The sequence below is a fragment of the Lutra lutra genome, chromosome 6 (genome assembly GCF_902655055.1).
Source record: "Lutra lutra chromosome 6, mLutLut1.2, whole genome shotgun sequence".
Lineage (NCBI taxonomy): Eukaryota > Metazoa > Chordata > Mammalia > Carnivora > Mustelidae > Lutra > Lutra lutra.
Genome location: NC_062283.1, coordinates 128405702 through 128424459, shown reverse-complemented (window position 1 = coordinate 128424459; position 18758 = coordinate 128405702). Strand labels below are relative to the sequence as shown.

At 40.4% G+C, this 18758-nt stretch overlaps 1 protein-coding gene across 1 annotated transcript in view; it reads right to left on the bottom strand.

Moving 5' to 3' along the window:
• CRYBG1 (crystallin beta-gamma domain containing 1) overlaps positions 1 to 18758 on the bottom strand; it is a 197975-nt gene that overhangs the window by 112655 nt on the left and 66562 nt on the right. The gene's annotated exons all lie outside the window — the stretch shown is intronic.

Here is an 18758-nt window from a genome sequence, read left to right as displayed (position 1 = left end):
CCTATGCAGAAAATAAATCGGAGTTAGATAGGTAGAAAAATAGCATTTATAGACAGGTTCGGACAATCCAATTTCATTTTACGATTTCTTGGTTGCTCTACTGTCATCGCTCTTAAGAAAAGATATTTGTAATTGTCTGAACATTGGAAATAGAGTAGGAACTAAATCCATCAGGAGAACGATCTAGGCTATGCCAGGGAAAAGGAATCATTCCCAGGATTAATATTTATTAGAGTTTAAAGAAATGGAAACCAATGAAGGCTCAGTGTTCTAGTCAAACCTGGTGGTTTTCTATCCAAAACCATTTCCTTGGGACGCCTGGGTGGCTCAGTGGGTTAAGCCGCTGACTTCGGCTCAGGTCATGATCCCGGGGTCCGGGGATCGAGTCCTGCATCGGGCTCCTTGCTCGGCGGGGAGCCTGCTTCCTCCTCTCTCTCTGCCTGCCTCTCTGCCTGCTTGTGTGTACTCTCTCTCTCTCTGACAAATAAATAAAAATCTTAAAAAAAAAAAAACCAAAAAAAAACAAAACCATTTCCTTTATCAAACTCTCAGACACCACCCCCTTCTCCCCCCACCCCACATGTACTTTTTCTTTACTAACAACCCTGATTTTGTTCAGATATCCATCCCCCATGTGCCTCAGAGGAAGCCACTTCTGGCTTGCTAGTCCATTGTGACTGGCCTATTTCTGGTGTCCCATTCCTCTTGCCAGTAACTAGTTTATACATATGCCATACATCTCTCTGGCTGATATTACCCCATTGATTTATGTCTCTCTGACCCTCTAAATGGTTTGTACTTTGCCTGACTTATCTGGTGCAAGTCTGGCCAATGAGATGTGAGGGAGTCTGCTGACGGAATCAGTGGAAGGTCCTTCTCTTAAGAGAAAGGTTACAGAAAAAACTAGTTCTTTACTGTAGTCCAGTGTCATGCCTACCTGTGACAAATGTGACAGCCTCCCTGAAACCATGAGTGGCATTAGCCAAAGGAAAACAGATGGAGCAGGAAGCAGAGAGAAATATGAGGGCTTGAGTCTTCAAATATATTGTTGAGCAACTGCATTAACCAATCCTCTGGTACATATGGTAACCAATGGTACATAATAAACGCTCTATTGTTTAAGCCATTTTGAGTCGAGTGTTCTCTGTTATCTGCAATTGAGCATCCTAAGTGACAGAAACATCGATAAATTTCTTTTTTTTTTTTAAGATTTTATTTATTTGACAGAAAACACAAATAGGCAGAGAGGCAGGCAGAGGGAGAGGGAGAGGGAGAAGCAGGCTTCTGAGCAGGGAGCCCGATGCGGGGCTTGATCTCAGAACCCTGGGATCATGACCTGAGCCAAAGGCAGATGTTTAAAGACGGAGCAGCCCAGGTGCACCAGAAATGTTGATAAATTTCTTAACTGTGTAATTAAGGCTGAAATAAAGATACTGGAGCAGGATAAGGTCTTTGAGTGAAGAGTGCTAATGAAGCGGAAAAAGAACTAAAAGTCCAAGGCTTTAATAATTCGCAGAAGAAATAGAAGGTAGGTTTAGTTTCTCAATGGCCAGATGAAGGGGAGGACTATTAGAGATAGTCCAGGAATGGTGCTTGCTTCTCCCGTAATTCTGAAAGAGGAAATTCTGAGTGTTTGTGGTTCAGCCAATAACCTCTCACCTTCCTTTGAGGGGAGGAGGCTGATGACATGTTGGCTGACTTCTCTTTCCCCCTGACCCAGATACAGGCAGTATGTCTGTGCTCCTGGTCACAGGGGCCATTATTTCAAACTTGGCTCCGGGACTGGGTTGGGGAGATGAAGAAGGCCACGGGATGTGTGGGCTGGGAGGGCTTCACAAGTGGAGCTCAACTTCAGGACAGCGTCTCACCCAACCCCAGATGCTCAGGCCACCCCATGAGCATTTCTAGTTCCCCCCTAGAGAGTCAGACACAGAACTTGTACTCATAGCAAACTTATTATACAAGTTTGTCTACTGAAACCAATCTTCACAATATATTATCCAGAAATAATCGACCCAGAATTGTGCAGGAGGGTCCCTAGGCCATGTGGTAACTTTTAGGAACATCTAGCATCATTCTTTCAGCAAGCATTTTTACAGCTCTCTCTGGGTGTCATAGGTCAAGGTACACAACACAAACAAACCCACCCTTTGCCCTCAAGGGTATTAAGGCCTAGTGGACACACGGGCTCCTTAGGGGGGCACTATTATTCCGAGTAATAGTTAAACACAGAGCAAGGCAAGATAAATCTCCTTGGCCTACAAGCCAACCTTAGTAAGTGGTGTTTGTCAAGGGAAAGGCCAATTGGAAAGTTGACTAATTATTTTTCTTTTTCAAAGGGTAAATTTTAGTTTAACTCCTGAGTAAGCCACAGGTAGTCATAAGAAAGGCTGAGCTGGGCTCTCTGGTGAGAAAGTTAAAATGTATAAATGGAAATACAGTTTCCTCTGTGAACAGTCACTGCTGGTCTCTTATTAAGGACAATATCTCTTGGGTAAAAATAAAACAAAACTAGACAAAATAAACTAAAGTCCCCCAAACACTGCCATGCTAGTCTGGAGCTTTAGCAGAGGGTAATTCATTAATTTGTCTAATTATAATCTGTCCTTTCCTTATTTTGGCACAAATATGCTGCCAGAAATGAAAGTTTTAGTGTTGACTCCTTCACCTCACTCAGACTCACAAATAAGTGGAAAATTAGCCAGCGTATCCAGTCACTCTCTCTGTTTTATTTGGCTTGGTTCTAAAAACCAGATTGCCCTTTTCCCTGGAGATTAAGTTGGTAGAAAATTAATAATGGCAAGATTATCTACCCTTTCCTAAGTTAAAAGCCACAAGGCTGTTTCCAGACAAACCCAAGCTTTGTGTGGCTTGAATCGTATATAATTTAGGGGGCCTCTTTAAGGAAAAGAAAACAAGATATTTTACTTTTTCAAACCTTTTAACTTTAGGACCTCTCCTAAAGCCTTCGGAGTGGCCCCTGAAGCATCAGCTTCATTTACTTTCCATAAATCTGCTTCAGGTTTTCTGAGTTTGGTTTACTTCATCAAGTTGTTCCTCAAGCATTTTAATACATGTAGCCCAATATAAAGCAAGTCAAATGAGTTTCTTTCTCTGATAATTCTTTTTCTTCTTCTTCTTTTTTTTTTTTTTTTAAGAGTAGGTTGTATGCCCAACCTGGGGCTTGAACTCATGACCCTGAGATGAAGAGTCACATGCTCTACTAACCGAGCCAGCCAGGTGCTCCTCTTTATCTAATAATTCTTGCTTCAGGGATAATGTAGATGTGAAACAATAAAAAGTGACACCAGAGTAAAGGTTTGGGTGTAACTGCAGGGTACAAATCGATGCTGTACCGCCATCTATTGTCTACTCAAAGAATTCTTCGTGTGTTCTAGGAAGCCTTGGAACCGGGATTTCAAAGTTTCCGAAGGGGCTTCCATTGAATTATTTCCTCCTGAGAGCTTAAAACACCAGATATTAGGACTACTCTTCTGAATCAAGGCAGTGGTTGTATAGCTACATAAGTTTCCTGGGCCATGAAGAAAGAGAGAAAACTCTTAATTTACTAACAAGTTAATAGTATGTGTAGTATTCTTTTTTGCTGCAACCTTTAAATGGTAGAGAGCTACCACTTCCTGAGCAACTCAGAAAATGGACAGTGTCACACCATCAGGACATTCTAGACTTGAAAAGTGCAGTCCTTTCATTGCATATTTGAAGACACAGTGACTCCGAGAAACCATGAGGCTGGCAGAATTGGGGGACCTGATTACCCATGTGCATGGGACTGGAAGTCTGACTTCTATGCCAAGGCTCACCAAGAGGCAAATAATGACAGTGGCACCATAAATGTAAAGCTGTCCTATCTCCAGAAAACAAACAAACAGAAAACCACATTTATTTACCTTGGAAACCAAGGGTTTCACATTTACAGAATGGGCTTTTCTTTCAGAAGCAATTTCATATTCAGACTTCTGTCTTTCTCAGCTAAGTAAGAGATCGAATATTGCTGTGGTAAACACACAGATTTCAAGTCATACCAGCCAAGCCATCAGCATGGGATCTTGGTGAGTTACATAACTTCTCTAAGCCTCAGCTCCCTTATCTGCAAATAGGGATAATAACCAGACTGTCATGAGAATTAAGTTAGCTAACGCTCATAAAAATTAGCTAATACTTATTAGCTTAGTACTGGCACACAGTAGGTGCTCAGTAAGTACCAGTTATTTTAATTATGCATATGAACGTTAGTTAACATGTCCTGCCCAACAGCTTACTAGGTATCATATAGATGTTATTTTGAGCTAGCGTATTCATCAGGCTTTACCGTGAAATGATACAGAAAGAAGAGTGGCAGAGATGGGAGTACAGAACCCAGCTGACTGCCAGCCAGTTCAGAGACTAATTTCAAATTCTCTGCAGATGAGTTTTATGATCACAGTTGGATGGAGATATAAATATAACTTTCTATATTCATTCAAGTTTTGAAAATCCGAAACATCCTAGGAATTTTAACTACATAAAGAATACCCTGACATTAATAGAAGTACTGAGCACCAGCGATCAGTCATAGCTTTTGACGTAGAAACTCTGCCATCTACTGGTTGCACAAGATCATCGGTCTACTCATTTTTATTTTTATTATTATTATTATTTTTTTTAGTGTTTCTGTAAAAAGTAACACTCTCTGGTCCAGTCAGCCTCCACCCTCCTGAGCCCCTCAATGTTTTAAATGGCAGCTTGAAGGCTTGGGGCCATCTCCCAATGTGCTGTGCAGGGCAGAATGTCTAAGTTCCCCTCCTATCAGACCACTGGAATGCAAATCATCTTCTCTCCAACAAAGCTTGGAGACCTTTGCCATAATAATTGCATTTTGTGAAATCCAGGCTTTGGGTATGACAGAGTCTGTGTAAATTAATCAAGCTATCTCAGAACCAGTAATATGTAAATTTTGGTCATCTGGGATCACTCTCCATAATCGAGAAACTATGAAGCCCACCCAGAACCAGGCTGGGCTCAACAAAGTTTGGCTTTGTTATTGGTGTTCCCAGAGGAAGGAAGGCTCTCATTCTGGACAAGAACAAAGAGGACAGGAGACCAAAACAACCTGCGTAATGACTGTCCCAAACCCCAGGAGAACTGACAAACCAAGGTCTGTGTCTCAGGGAGAGGCTCCTGTGTGGTAAGAGACTATGTTTCATGCATGATTGCACATTCACTCACTTAGAGGAAGCAAAGACCATGGTATTTTTTTTTCAGCTTTGCTTTATAACGTTCGAGTTGGACAATTTCATTATTAAAATATAAAAAATTTTCTTGATTGCTGGTATTTTCCTTTGAAGGCTACTTGAGTTCCTATAACCTAATGGTAGAGAAGAGCAAATGTAGCTTTTCTTTCGATGGCATATCTAATCCCCAAAGAAAGACTGTCTAATGACCTTCCTAAACTCATAAATAACAAATCAATAATGCAAGAGAGAGTTTTTTAAATTGCTATCCTTTGTAACACAAAACAAAGCTAGCGGTGATTGTGTTACCGTGGGGCAGGCTAGGCGCAAGAAGCCTGGCAGAATATGATTATAGATACAAGTGTAGAAAACCAACCCTAAATCACCATGGGCAACCCTGGGGAGTCATCCCTCAGCTCTCCTGCTCCCATCACCCCCCCTCTGATCACCAATCAAGAGGCCCTTTGTCACCACACCCGAGCTTGCCTTGAGAGGCACTAAAAGCACAGCCACATAAGAACTCTTTGTGGGACACGTTGCAGGGAAGCTGAGAAGGGTGTTAGCCACCATCTTACTTAAGAGTCTCTATGGTGCCTGAAAGGAGAAAGTTCTCTCATTCTTAAGTGCCACAGAAAGCTTTTCTTTTCCTCACCTACTGTCTTTCAGACTGTGGGGGTTGTGTATCTGATCTTGAATCAATTTTAGTAATGATACAGAACTTTATGAATGTATAATTCTGTTAAGTAATAGTCTTCATGGTCTTATTACATTATTATTCTTTTAGTTTTCCGATCTTCACCTTTACATTGTTAATTGAATGTAAACTGTAAATCCTTTGGAGGAAGGAGTGATGGGGCATAAATACAGGAAACCCTCGTCCATTCAACTGACCATTATCCTAGTCCCAAACTTCATTACCTTTTCCGTTTCGAGAGTTTTCCGGCTATCCTCTGCCGTCTCGTCTCTTTCGCATCTTCTAACCTGCTCTACCATACAAACAGATGGATCTTTCTAATGTATTCTCTTATTTGAAAGCCATTCAATGGTTTGGCACTGGATATGTAATGAATAACCCAGTATTCAAGTTCTTCCATTCTCTGGATCCAGCCTAACTTCTCAAACAAAGCTCCCTCACACACCCTCCGTTACAGGCAGTTTTGCTCTATTGTAAGTCTCGTTATAATCACTGATGGCTGTTTCCCTCACAGGGTAAGTAAGGTCTTTTATCTCGGAGAGTTAAGTTCTCTACAGAGCTCATGTGTACGATTCTCTCTGTTTTTGCTGTGGCATATACGCACGTCTGTCACATGACAGATGTTCAGTTCGGGTGTCCTGGGTGAGTGAATACGAAGCCCTTCCTGCAAAGATGGTTTGACTCACGACTACAGCAGCTGTTTGCAGAGCCCGCACCATGATGACTATTTCAAATAACATCAGTGTAAAGCTTTGGATCAAAAGCACCTCTTCCTAACCACCGTAGCTGCAGCTAGACTGGTTCATCTGTTGTTATTTTCCAGAAGTCTCTGGTGATGTCACGCACTTTGAAGTTGACTTTGTAGCGCCTCTATTGTGTATCATCTGCTTCCTTTGTTTACCTTTGCCACACCTTACCTCAATAATCCAGAATGACTCTGTGCCAACCACAATTAGTAAGAGTCTATGAAACTAGGGTCCTAACGAACCTGGCACCCAACTCTTCTGCCGAAGTTAGCCCTTTCAGGCAGGAGGAGGATTATGCTCACCAAACTTGAGCTTTGAAAAGAATTTCATTGTTGCAATTGTTACTACTTTATAGCAATTTTAGAAGCAAAAAGTTTCAAGATACATTGTGTAATTGTTCCTTGTATCAAAGATTTTCAGCACTTACTGTAGTTCCTGAACTCACAAATATCTACTTTTCTTACAATTCAGGTACCCTCAAAATTCTCACAGCTATAATTCAGAGGTTTAAAAGCTCTACTCAATACATTCTTACTATATAGTGGTCTATAAATCTTATAAACCTAAATGTGAGGATTGAGTCTTCAAGTGTTACTTGTAAGACATAGAAAACATAGAAAATGCCCTTTGACGATAGTATGAAACTAAAGAAAGTATTTTAAAATGTAAGCATGAGTCTTTCTTTTTGTACTTTTTCAAGTTAATTCTTACGGATGTTAGTTTTTACATTAGTTTCCAATTTCAACTGTCAATCTCATCATGTTTGAGTTCCTGAATTTCCAGATACCTGGCCGGTGTTCAATGATTAATGCAAGATGATCAGTAATTAGTACATAGTTGTCCAAACTACATCTTTGGCTTCCCCCATCCACCTGCACCAGATAGGTAAACTTTATAAGATACTAGAGTTGCTTAAGGGCCTCCTAGATATGTCCTTTGGCAGTGCCTAGAATTGTTGTCATTTACATAATGACGAGTTCAATTAGTATCTTTAACTGGTGCTTATGTTACAAAAGAAAACTCTCATTAAAAATCATTTCTAATAAGAAGTAATAATGCAAACCATATTACGGACACATCAGGAATACAGATTTGCTGACTGATGACAATAAGAAGGTAAATCTGAGAACAGACTGATATGTATGCTCTTGGCTCCCATGAACTGAATTCCTCTGTGGTATAAGAAGTTATCACTACTCTCCATCCAGCTTAATAAGTTTGTCCTTACAGTTGCTTGTAACTGCCACTCCAACCCCATCCTTCCCTCACTTGTGGTCAGAGAGATTTCTTTGCTCTGGTTTCATTATTTATTCTTTGCTTAGGTTTCTTATTAATTCTTTCCCCTCTCCTCTTGGCAATCTCTGGCTATCAAATTCTGTTCAGTCTAATTTCAAAATTCATTTCCTCCAGTACACTACAATGTAATGAATCTTTTCCCCCTTAAGTATCCAGTTTATACTGAAGGAAATCCCAAATGACCAAAGGGTTGCGTTCCAAAACTTTTTTTAAGGTAACTGGCTTATTATCTCATAAGTACAATATTATAAATGGTAGTTTGATTCCCAGATAAGCTACATGAAAAGTCAATTCCATGTAGCTAAAATAGTACACCATGGCCAAAGAAAGAGATTGCTAATATGAATTATAGAATTATTGATATTTTCAATATTGAAAATATTGATATTTTGTGCTCGCTTCGGCAGCACATATACTAAAATTTAAAATATTGATATTTTCAAGAAAGCAATAAAACAGCCTTACAGATTGTATTTCTTGGGGTGTCTGGGTGGCTCAGTCAGTTAAACATCTGCCTTCGGCTCAGGTCATGATCCTGTGATCCTGGGATTGAGTTCTGTCTGCATGGGGCCCTCCCTGCTCAGTGGTGTGTCTGCTTCTCCCCCTGTTTCTTCCTCTGTCTCTCCCCTTGTTCATGCTTTCATGTGCTCTCTCTCTCTCTCAAATAAATAAAGAAAATCTTAAAAAAAAGAAATAGTATTTTTTTTCTTTCAAGTACAGACTATTTTCTTTTTGGGATAGGGATTATTGAGAAAAAGCACATTCAATTAAAAAGAGTTAATTGTTAGAGAACCTTTCAGAGATTATAAAGTGACTTTACAGGGCTTTCCCTGTTACCAGATCTAGACTATCACTGTTTCACAACAAAATGTGTAGTTTTCTCTTTTCCTCTTACGAACTTCGCTCTTGGGCCTTACAGCCATCAACTACGTGATCATGATTCACAATAGAATGGAAAAAGAAAGACTACAAAGAAAGGAAGGAAGGAAGGGAAGTGAGGGAGAAGGGAGAGATTTTCCTTTCCAAATTAGGTGAAGATATGCTTAGGAGGAAAGACAGTTCCCACATGTGGGAGTGATGTAGTTGAGGAGAGACAGGAGAAGGCAGAAGGAAAGGGGCTGCACGTGTGCAGCTAAATGCGCAGTTCTAGGAAAACGCCGCTGGCCCCACACTTCCTCCGCTCAGGACAGGCCTCTGGGCACAACAACTCTTCATCCTTAAAGGACTAAAGGACAGGCAAAGCTCAGGTGAGTGACAGTAACTGGTTGTGAACTTTGAGGCTGTGCTATGAAGTAACATTTTTATAGGTCAAAACCAGTCAAATAAGGTCCAACCTCACATTATTTGTTAAGTATTCAGATCAGGTTTTCTGGGAACATACATTATTCCCTCATTTCAGTAATGGGCTTTTTAGGAGTTAAGAACCATATCGTCTTCTAGGCCTATAACCTGTACTCAGTTACTCAGTGCAAATAAAATAAATGTCCTTTTTAAAAAAGATTTATTTATTTGAGAGAGAGAGAGACAGAGCACAGATAAGGAGGGGCAGTGGAACGAAAGGAGAGAGACAATCTCAAGCAGGCTCTGTGCCCAGTGAAGAGCCAGACACCAGGCTCGATCCCACGATCTTGAGATCACCACCCGAGTCGAAACCAAGAGTTGGACGCTCAACTGACTGTGCTAGCCAGGCACCCCCCCCCCCTTTTTTTGATCAGGGATGACATAAAACAAGTTTTTTCTTGTGGCACTGACTGATTAAGGACCCAGGCTTCTAACACTGAGAAAGAGTTGAGTCACTAAACCACAAAACATTCTATTCCAAGAAAGTATTTATTTTGTATAATAGAATTTTAAAGTAGGGAGTGTCATCTCATCAGGTAGAATGAGGACGTGTGATTCAACAGGTTGTGTGCACATAGGAGATCTTAACTTTTGCACTCAAGATGAAGGTAAGAACTCTTACAATATTTGGGGATATCAGGCACAAGTTAACAGAAAGAAAGAACAACTGTCTTCATTTTCTTCATTTAAAAATATTTTCATACTGCTTTTAGTAAAAAAATTTAAATATTGCCAATATTTCAGAAAGGGAATAAACTTGTGTTTTATAAACCAGATAATAATAGTGGGACATTTCATGCATTTCTCAAAAATGGGCAATTCATAAAATTAAACAGTACGTATATAAATCTCACTAAGATTTTTTATTTGCCATATTAGTTAAAATGGAAGAAAAAGGCTACTGGAAATTTCCAAACTTCTACAATAACTTTTTATTAAAAAGAATCAAAATGATGTTACTAGCAAAATTAATTCTCCAATCTGTCATCCTTTCTTCCCTTTAAAATAGTAGAATCTTAGGGTTTCTCTCTATTTAGGAAATAGTTAAAATGAAGTATTTTCTCTCCCTCCCAAATTTAGCAGTTACAACTCATGGCATTGGATTTCAAATATGAGAAAATCATATAATCGCAATCATATAACTGCAATTACCAATAATGTATTTTTTGAAACCCAAAAAGATCTGACATCTAATCATCACCTGAATCATTCCAATAGACTACTTGTTTTTTTCAATGACTTTATTTATTTACACACTCGTGTGTGTGTGTGTGTGTGTGTGTGTGTGAGAGAGAGAGAGAGAGAGAGTATGAGCAGGGGGAAGAGCAGAGGGAGAAGCAGACTCCCTGTTAAGCAAGGAGACTGATGTGGGGGCTCGATTCCAGAACCTTGTTCATGACCTGAGCCAAAGTCAGAAGCTTAATCAACTGAGACACCCAGATGTCCCTGCATTACTCCTTTGATCCTTTCACTTAGCCATCAACTAGTTTTTATGTGTTACAGATAGAAAAGGGAGATACTGATCAACCTAACACTTGGATTCTCCACTTCAAATGCAAACAAGTTCCTGAGAAAGCAAAACGCCCACGGATTTATTCTTTATCTGGTTATAGGATCAGCCGTATGCCCAGGGGTGGGATCTGACATTGTTTCCATACACCTGCCCCACCCTGACTCTCTCTGTTTTCTCCCTTTGCTCACTATGAATCCCAGGATTTTCTTGTGGTTCCATATCAACTGTTAAACAGAAAAGTGATCTGATAGAACTAAATAATGGGAGAGAACTATTCACCTATATGTGTACTGGGATGAATAACATCCCCCCAACATTCATACTCCCCTAGAGCCTCAGAATGTAACCTTATTGGAAGTAGGCTCTTTGTAGATGTAATTAGTTAAATTCAGATGACATTATACTGGATTCAGGTAGGCCCTAATCCAATGGTGTCCTTATAAGAGGGAAATCTGGACACAAAGGCTCAGACACATGCAGATACAGAGGGAAGAAGGCTATGGGACAGTGGAGGCAGGGACTGGAGAGACACAGTTGGCAGTCAACAAACAAGAGGATTGCTGGCAGCAACCAGAAGTTAGGAAGAGGCAGGGAACGATATTCCCTGGAGCCGTCAGAGGGAGGAGGGGCTTCTAGCCTCCAAATACATTTCTGCTCTTCCCAGCCACAACGTGGTGCTACTTGGTGTGGCAGCCACAGGAGACTAATACACTCTGCTACTCTGCAGAGCTGAATGTGCACTTTTAAAAAAGTCTCCTGAGAAAGGGCAGTGTTTAATGCAAAGAGAAGAAATAGCAGGCATAGCCAGCATCAATAAAAACTCAGAGGAGAAGACGTTTTTAGGGAAGTGAGCCTTATGAGTATCTTTTAAATGAAACCCAGCATGTGCTAGCCTTCTCCAAGGAGGTATGGGCCCAGGCTAGTCTGAGTGGAGTTGCCAGTATCCTAAGCTTTGTGGAGGTAAGAAAGAGAAATGAAAAGAATGCATGCACTTTGCCACCCAGCGAACTCCAAAGACACCAAACGTCCTAAGATGAAAAATGCGGCCTCAGGTAATAAGAAACTCTGAAGTAAAGCCAAGAACGATGGGAGACCTAAGGAGGAACCTCTGAATTAAAGAGGACTGTATGTGTCGACACCATGCATTCCTTAGATCCTGGCAAAGTTATATCAAAGTTAATTCCAAGCTGAAAGAATTAAATGGAAAAACCTTGAATAACTAAGAGGTTAGAAGGTCTAATAAGGCATGGTAAAAGATAATATAGGATGGGAAAAAAATTCTTAAGATTAAAAGTAGTGGAAGGGGGGCGCCTGGGTGGCTCAGTGGGTTAAGCCGCTGCCTTCGGCTCAGGTCATGATCTCAGGGTCCTGGGATCGAGCCCCGCATCGGGCTCTCTGCTCAGCAGGGAGCCTGCTTCCTCCTCTCTCTCTGCCTGCCTCTCTGCCTACTTGTGATCTCTGTCTGTCAAATAAATAAATAAAATCTTAAAAAAAAAAAAAGTAGTGGAAGGAATAAAAAAGAAAAATATTGGTAATTTTACTAGGCATCATTTTTAATTTTTCATACCTTGTTTTAAATAAAAAGCAGTAACAAGTCAAGAAAATATTTTCAACAAAAACATCCAACAGTTGCTTAAGAGCCACACTGGATAAAGAAACCATAGAAATATACAAGAAAAATATTAGCAAACCTAGTAAAATGAGCAAGGAAAATGAATAATTTTTAAAGGAAGACAGCAAATGAATGAATTAATGAATATATTCTCCCAACCTCATTAGTAACCAAAATAAGCAAACTAAGGTAACAACAGATGCAATTTAAAAGTGAATGATGCTGGGACGCCTGGGTGGCTCAGTTGGTTAAGCAGCTGCCTTCGGCTCAGGTCATGATCCCAGCGTCCTGGGATCGAGTCCCACATCGGGCTCCTTGCTTGGTGGGGAGCCTGCTTCTCCCTCTGCCTCTGCCTGCCATTCTGTCTGCCTGTGCTCGCTCGCTCTCCTCTCTCTCTGACAAATAAATAAAACCTTAAAAAAAAAAAAAGTGAATGATGCTCAATGCTTTTACATATTATGGGGTATATATTAACTGTTATAGCCTTTTGGTAAGCAATTTATTAGTACTTATCAAGAGTCTTAAAAATGTTAAAATACCTCCATCCCATGATTCTACTCCTAAAAAATGTTTATAAGGAAATAATCAAAGTCTTCAAAGAGTTCATGGCAATGTTATTTATGATAACAATTTTCAAGCAACTCAGCTAATTTGGGTAATGATTTACTAAGATATAGAACATCCATATTATAGAGAGCCATTTATCCTTTAGGTCATTGAGTAAAGCCTGTGATTGTAATGGCAAGTTGAAAAGTAGGGTGGGGCGCCTGGGTGGCTCAGACGGTGAAGTGTCTGCCTTCGGCTCAGGTCATGATCTCAGGGTCTTGGGACTGAGCCCAGGATCGGGACTCCCTGCTCAGTGGGGAGTCTGCTTCTCTCTCTCCATCAGCCTCTCCTCCAGTTCTTTCTCTCCTTCTCCTTCCTTTACTCTCAAATAAATAAAATCTTTAAAAAAATTAAAGTAGGATAAAAAATTGTATATCCAGTATGTTAAATAAAAAAGAACATATGGAAAGGAAATACGCTAAAATCTTAATAGTGGTCTTTTCTGGCTAGTTGGATTATGAGTAATTTATATTCTTTTCTTTATTTTCCACAACTGCTATACATTTTCATATAATGGAAAAAAAATTAACCAAAAAAGTTGCAAAATTCCTAATAGGCTCCTCAGGGATGTCTAAATAATAAGGATTTTGAGTGGCAATAGCAGAAGGTAAAACTTAGATGATGGAACAGATTTTTTAACATAATCTAATAAAATATTAATGCACAGATTTTACCTGCCCGTCTCAATTTCTTTTTCCCAATTCCTTAGGCCAATAATTCCTAGCCTAGATTTTGGAACACCCCAGGTTTTGTTAATTATCTCATGAGAGTCACAATTTTTTTCTTGGATATTTTCCAAGACACCACTTGTTTTAAAAATTTGCAAGGAAACAAAATACTTGCAGGGAACTTCACTCTGTTTAAGGCAATCAACATTTGTTTTGATGTATGTCAAAGAATTAAAAGCAATCATTGAGAAGTAATTTTGCAGGAGTGGCAGCTAGATTGGGCTGGGGGACAGGAGAACACAGAAGTTGACAAGAGAATGACTTTGTCTTGTTTCCTACTGTGCATGATTTCAAAATCATTTATTCCATTTCAACAGGGGGATAGGGTGCAAATAACTAAAGGGTATCCTGATTCCATTCACTGTTTCATTCTTTAGTGTTCTGTACCTTTTTGCACTTCCTGTAGCTCCTTTTTATTACCTATACATATTTTATAGAACAAATCAGTAAACCCATAAAATGAAACTGGTAGAGGAAAGTAAGTCTTTTATCTTTTACACTGATTCTAGATAAAGGCTTCTGATTTAGTATCCTATAGTTTTCTTTTTAGATCAGCGGTTATTAAGCCATGACCTCTAGGCCAAATCTGGCCCACAACTTGTTTTTATAAATAAAGTTTTATTGGTACAGCCACATAGTAATTATAATACATTAGTCTCTATGGCTGCTTTAGTTCTACAATGACAGAACTAAACCACTACACCAGAGACTGGATGGTTGGCAATGCCTAAAATACTTAATATCTTGCTCTCTACAGACAAAATTTGCTAAAATCTATTTTGGATTATAAATTCCTACAAGCTTGTTTGGCAAGGTGTCATCTTCTTCTTCTTTCTCTTCTTTTTAAGATTTTACTTGTTCATTAAAAAAAAAACGATTTTACTTGTTCATTTGAGAGAGAGAGAGAGCATGTGTGGAGGGGAGAGGCAGAGAGGGAGGGAGAGGGAGAAGCAGACTGAGCCGAAGGCAGACGTCCCATGGACTGAGCCATCCAGGCGTCCCTGTCAGGGTGTCTTCTTTTTGTACTTTTAAAACCATCATTGAAAAAGAATAAGCACTCCTAAAACTCTAATAGATATTATCAGGTAATTATAACAGAAACTCTGGTTTACCCAAGTCTGGATAAATTCAAAGACAGGAAAAATTCACCCACAACCTTATGTATAGGTCTAAATCTGAAAAATTCTTTGATATATTTAATTTTCTTGATTACTAAAATATATATTTTTATATTTATCTTATTTAATTATTTATTTTTTTAAAAAAGAGTTTATTTATGTATTTGAAAGAGAGAGAGAGCCAGCGCAAGCAAGGGGGAAGGGCAGAGGGAGAGGGAGAAGCAGACCCCCCGCTGAGCAGAGAGCTCAACTTGGGGCTCGATCCCAGGACCCCAGGATCATGACCTGAGCCGAAGGCAGATACTTAACCGACAGAGCCTCCCGGGCATCCCTTATCTTATTTTAAAGAAACAAAGCAGTAGATGAGGATGAAGAGAACGTCTTCCAGGACATTTCCCATCATCCTCTGCTCCTGCTATTTACATCTTCATATAGTTTCCTCTGACGCTCTAATCATGATATCTCACCTCCAAGACCAGGTTATAACTCCAGCTTCTCTCTTTCTCTGTCTCTCTCTCATCACTTGCTCTGGGGGAAGCCATCTTCAGTGTCATCCTGACAACAGCCCCAAGAATAAGTTTGGAAATGGCTCTTCTAGCCCCAGTCAACCCTTTGTCTGACTGCAGCCCTGGTCAACAGCTTGATTACCGCTGGGGCCGCCCAGCTAAGCTGCCTCTGAGCTCCTGACCTGCTCAAACTGAGAAGAGATAAATGTTGTTTTAAGTGCCTGAATTTGGGGGTGTTTTATTACACAGCCATAGAAAATGAGTATGCTTACCGCTGCCGCCACTTATATATTGCGGTTTCTAGTTTTTAAAAGCCATCTGTGCTTGAAATGGACCATGAATTAGATCTAGCTCAGCACACAAAATAAATATCAAACAAATCAGAGACTTTTCTCGAACCTGTAAAAACTGTCAGCCCTGAAAGCAGCTCTTGAGCCTTCCACTCTGTGGCCATAGTGACGTGAGTTAAAGATTGAAGTGACTGAGATCACACGTGAGTACCTGGAAACAACAGAACCTTTACACCGGGAGCACTGGAAACCCACCACAACCTGTCAACAACCAAAGACTGGGAAGGTCGGGGAACCAGAGCTCAAGCTTCTCAGATCTGTTTAGGCTTCCAGACAGCTTTGTGTCTCCTGCTACTTTTACCAGAGAGGTGAACACTATCAAGAATCTTTACATTTGTGTCGCGCTTTGTCATTTGAAAAGTAGTGCTTCTGGTGTGCATTTTTAATTCTCACAGCAGCCTTGACTTGTAAGTTTAAAGTAAGAGTCATCTTATTTTCTGTAAAGAGGAGAGAGAATACTAGTATAAGAACAGAAAACAGCATCTAATTATATCTGTGAAGTATTAGAATGTTCTGCAGAGAATGAGCAGAGCCCAGAAGTTCAGTGGAGGGACCTCGAAGGCCAAATTGTGGGCCAAGTGGGAACCGGCTGAGGTGAACCTTGTGGAATCCATTACCAGAAATTTCCCAGAAAACTCCATTTTCCCCCCACTGGTTCAGAACCCGGGGTATACTCATAAGAATAACTTCTGTATTGGGATTAGAGGGTCACACCCTTGACCCTCAATTGGTCAAGCCCTCCAATGACCCACTGATTATCCTGAGAACTTAACTCCCTTGAGGGTAGGTGCTGGGTATCCTTCATCTTTGTACCCCAATAGCCTGTAGTATACTGAATTCACATAGAAGGCACTCAATTCTTGTGTGGGAAAGAGAAGGAGGGAGGAAAAAAGGAAGAGAGTAAGGAAGAGGCTTAAAGTACAATATACTTTTCCTCAACCTACAAAACCTATTATATTACAAAGGTTTTTGTTTGTTTGTTTGTTTGTTTGTTTTTTAAGATTTCTTTATTTGAGAGAGAGAGAGAGCACACAAGGGTGTCGTGGTGCAGAGGGAGAGGGAGAGAACCTCAAGCAGACTCCATGCTGACCATGAAGCCTGATTCAGGGTTTGATCCTACAACCCTCAGATCATGACCGGAGTCAAAACCAAGAGTGGTATACTCGACTGACTGAGCCACCAGGTGCCCTGGTATTACAAAGTATTTTAAACAAAGCTGTGTAATTTCTCTTGATGGACCTCCCTCTATTTAAAATAGAAGGGCACAAAATCTGACAAAAAACATTCATGGAAGTACAAAATAGGGCAGAGTTGCCCCTTTTATGACTCATCTCCTAAGCAGTCCAGGTGATGAGGCACAGTTAAGAGATTATGCTTATTTGAATATTTCACTCTTAAAGTGCTTTCAGAGACAACAGGCATCGAGAAGACAGCAAGGATTTTGCCATGCTGAAATTAATATTTTGGTCTCTCAAGAACGTAATTGGCATTTATCGCAAAGTTGCCTATAAACTGGGGCACTTGTGATGTAATTGATGCCTCAGCAAACAACATAAAGTAACTCTTCCATGTCAGCACAACCTTGTAGGCAGCAAATTCATCATGTCGTGTGTGCCCACTGAAAATACTTGGTTCCGTGAGTCCACAGTGGACCCATAGCAGCTCTGGGTCCTGATGGAATGTCCAGGGAACCAGTCAAGCCCCAGGGCGTGCTATAGAAACACTCCAAGTCTGGACAAGCCCCGTGACAGATGGACAACCCCATGACAAAATACGTCCTGTGTTCAAAACCAAAAATACAACAAACTGCAAAGTAGTGTGGCCGTTTCTGCACAGATCTTGGTATCCTATGCCCACCCACAGGTAGGAAGATTAAGTCAAAAGTCCATAAAATAGAGCTCAATGCCCTTTTCTAGGTTGGTGTATTTGTTTGACCCTAACGGGCAATTTGTTTGCCCATCTGGGTCTATAATCCTCTCCTCTTTGAGTCTGCCTCAGACATAATTTCCAAGATGGTTTAGAATCTGTGTATTTTCAGTTTAAAAAGATTGTGGAGAAAATATCTGGATTGAATGAAAGATTAGTGTCCACCTAGAAATGCAGGAGGTTGTAGACTAATCAAGGGGAGTTTTATTCCACAGCAGAGATTAGGAGAGGAACTGGCAGAAGGCCGGCCAGACACAGTCTCAGGGGGCTGTGTAACAAGTCTCCAAAGGCGGCCCCAGCAGTTTCTCTTCTCCTGGTACCACATGCTGCTCCTCACGTCCAGGACTGGAGTTCTTTTCTCCTTTTGAGCTGCCTCTTAAGAGGTGCAGCTACCCTGGGGGAGAGGCCACCTAGGGAGGGGGTGCAGGGGACGACCTTGGAACCTGACCAACAGCAAGAACTGAGGCCCTGGACATAGGCCCCAGGAGAAGCGCTCCTGCCAGCGGCCAGCTGTTTCAGCTGAGCCGTCGGGCGTGTAACTGAAGAAGCCGCCTCAGAAGGTCCAGCTTCGCTAGGCATCCCATAGAGCAGAGACAAGCTGATTCCACCTTAGTCCGGTCTAAATTCCAGTCATCAGGAGCAAGAACATGATTGTTAGTTTAGGCCAGGATCGCTGTTCTGCAGCAGTTGATAACCGAAACAGGCTGAAGTCACATAGCCTTCTGCTAAAATCTATTCTTTTTTTTTTTTTTTTTCTAATGGTATGGTTTGTCATTTCTTCCAGAAATCATCCACAGAAAATTCAATTGTTTGAAGAATTTTTTAGGCAGAGACTGAAATTTGAATAGATACACTTTAGAAAGGATAGAAAGATTTAGGGAGGGCTTTTTTTCTAACAGTAATATGTATGTTGTAGAATGTATGTATTATATACATTTATTATATATATAATAATTTTTATCTTATTTTAATGACTAGAGCAGCAGGAGAAGACAAATAGGGAATCAACCCAGTAGTACCAAGCACTTAAAATAATTACAGTTTAATAGCAATAACTATTTTTTATTGGGTGATTGCTATATTCCAAGCAC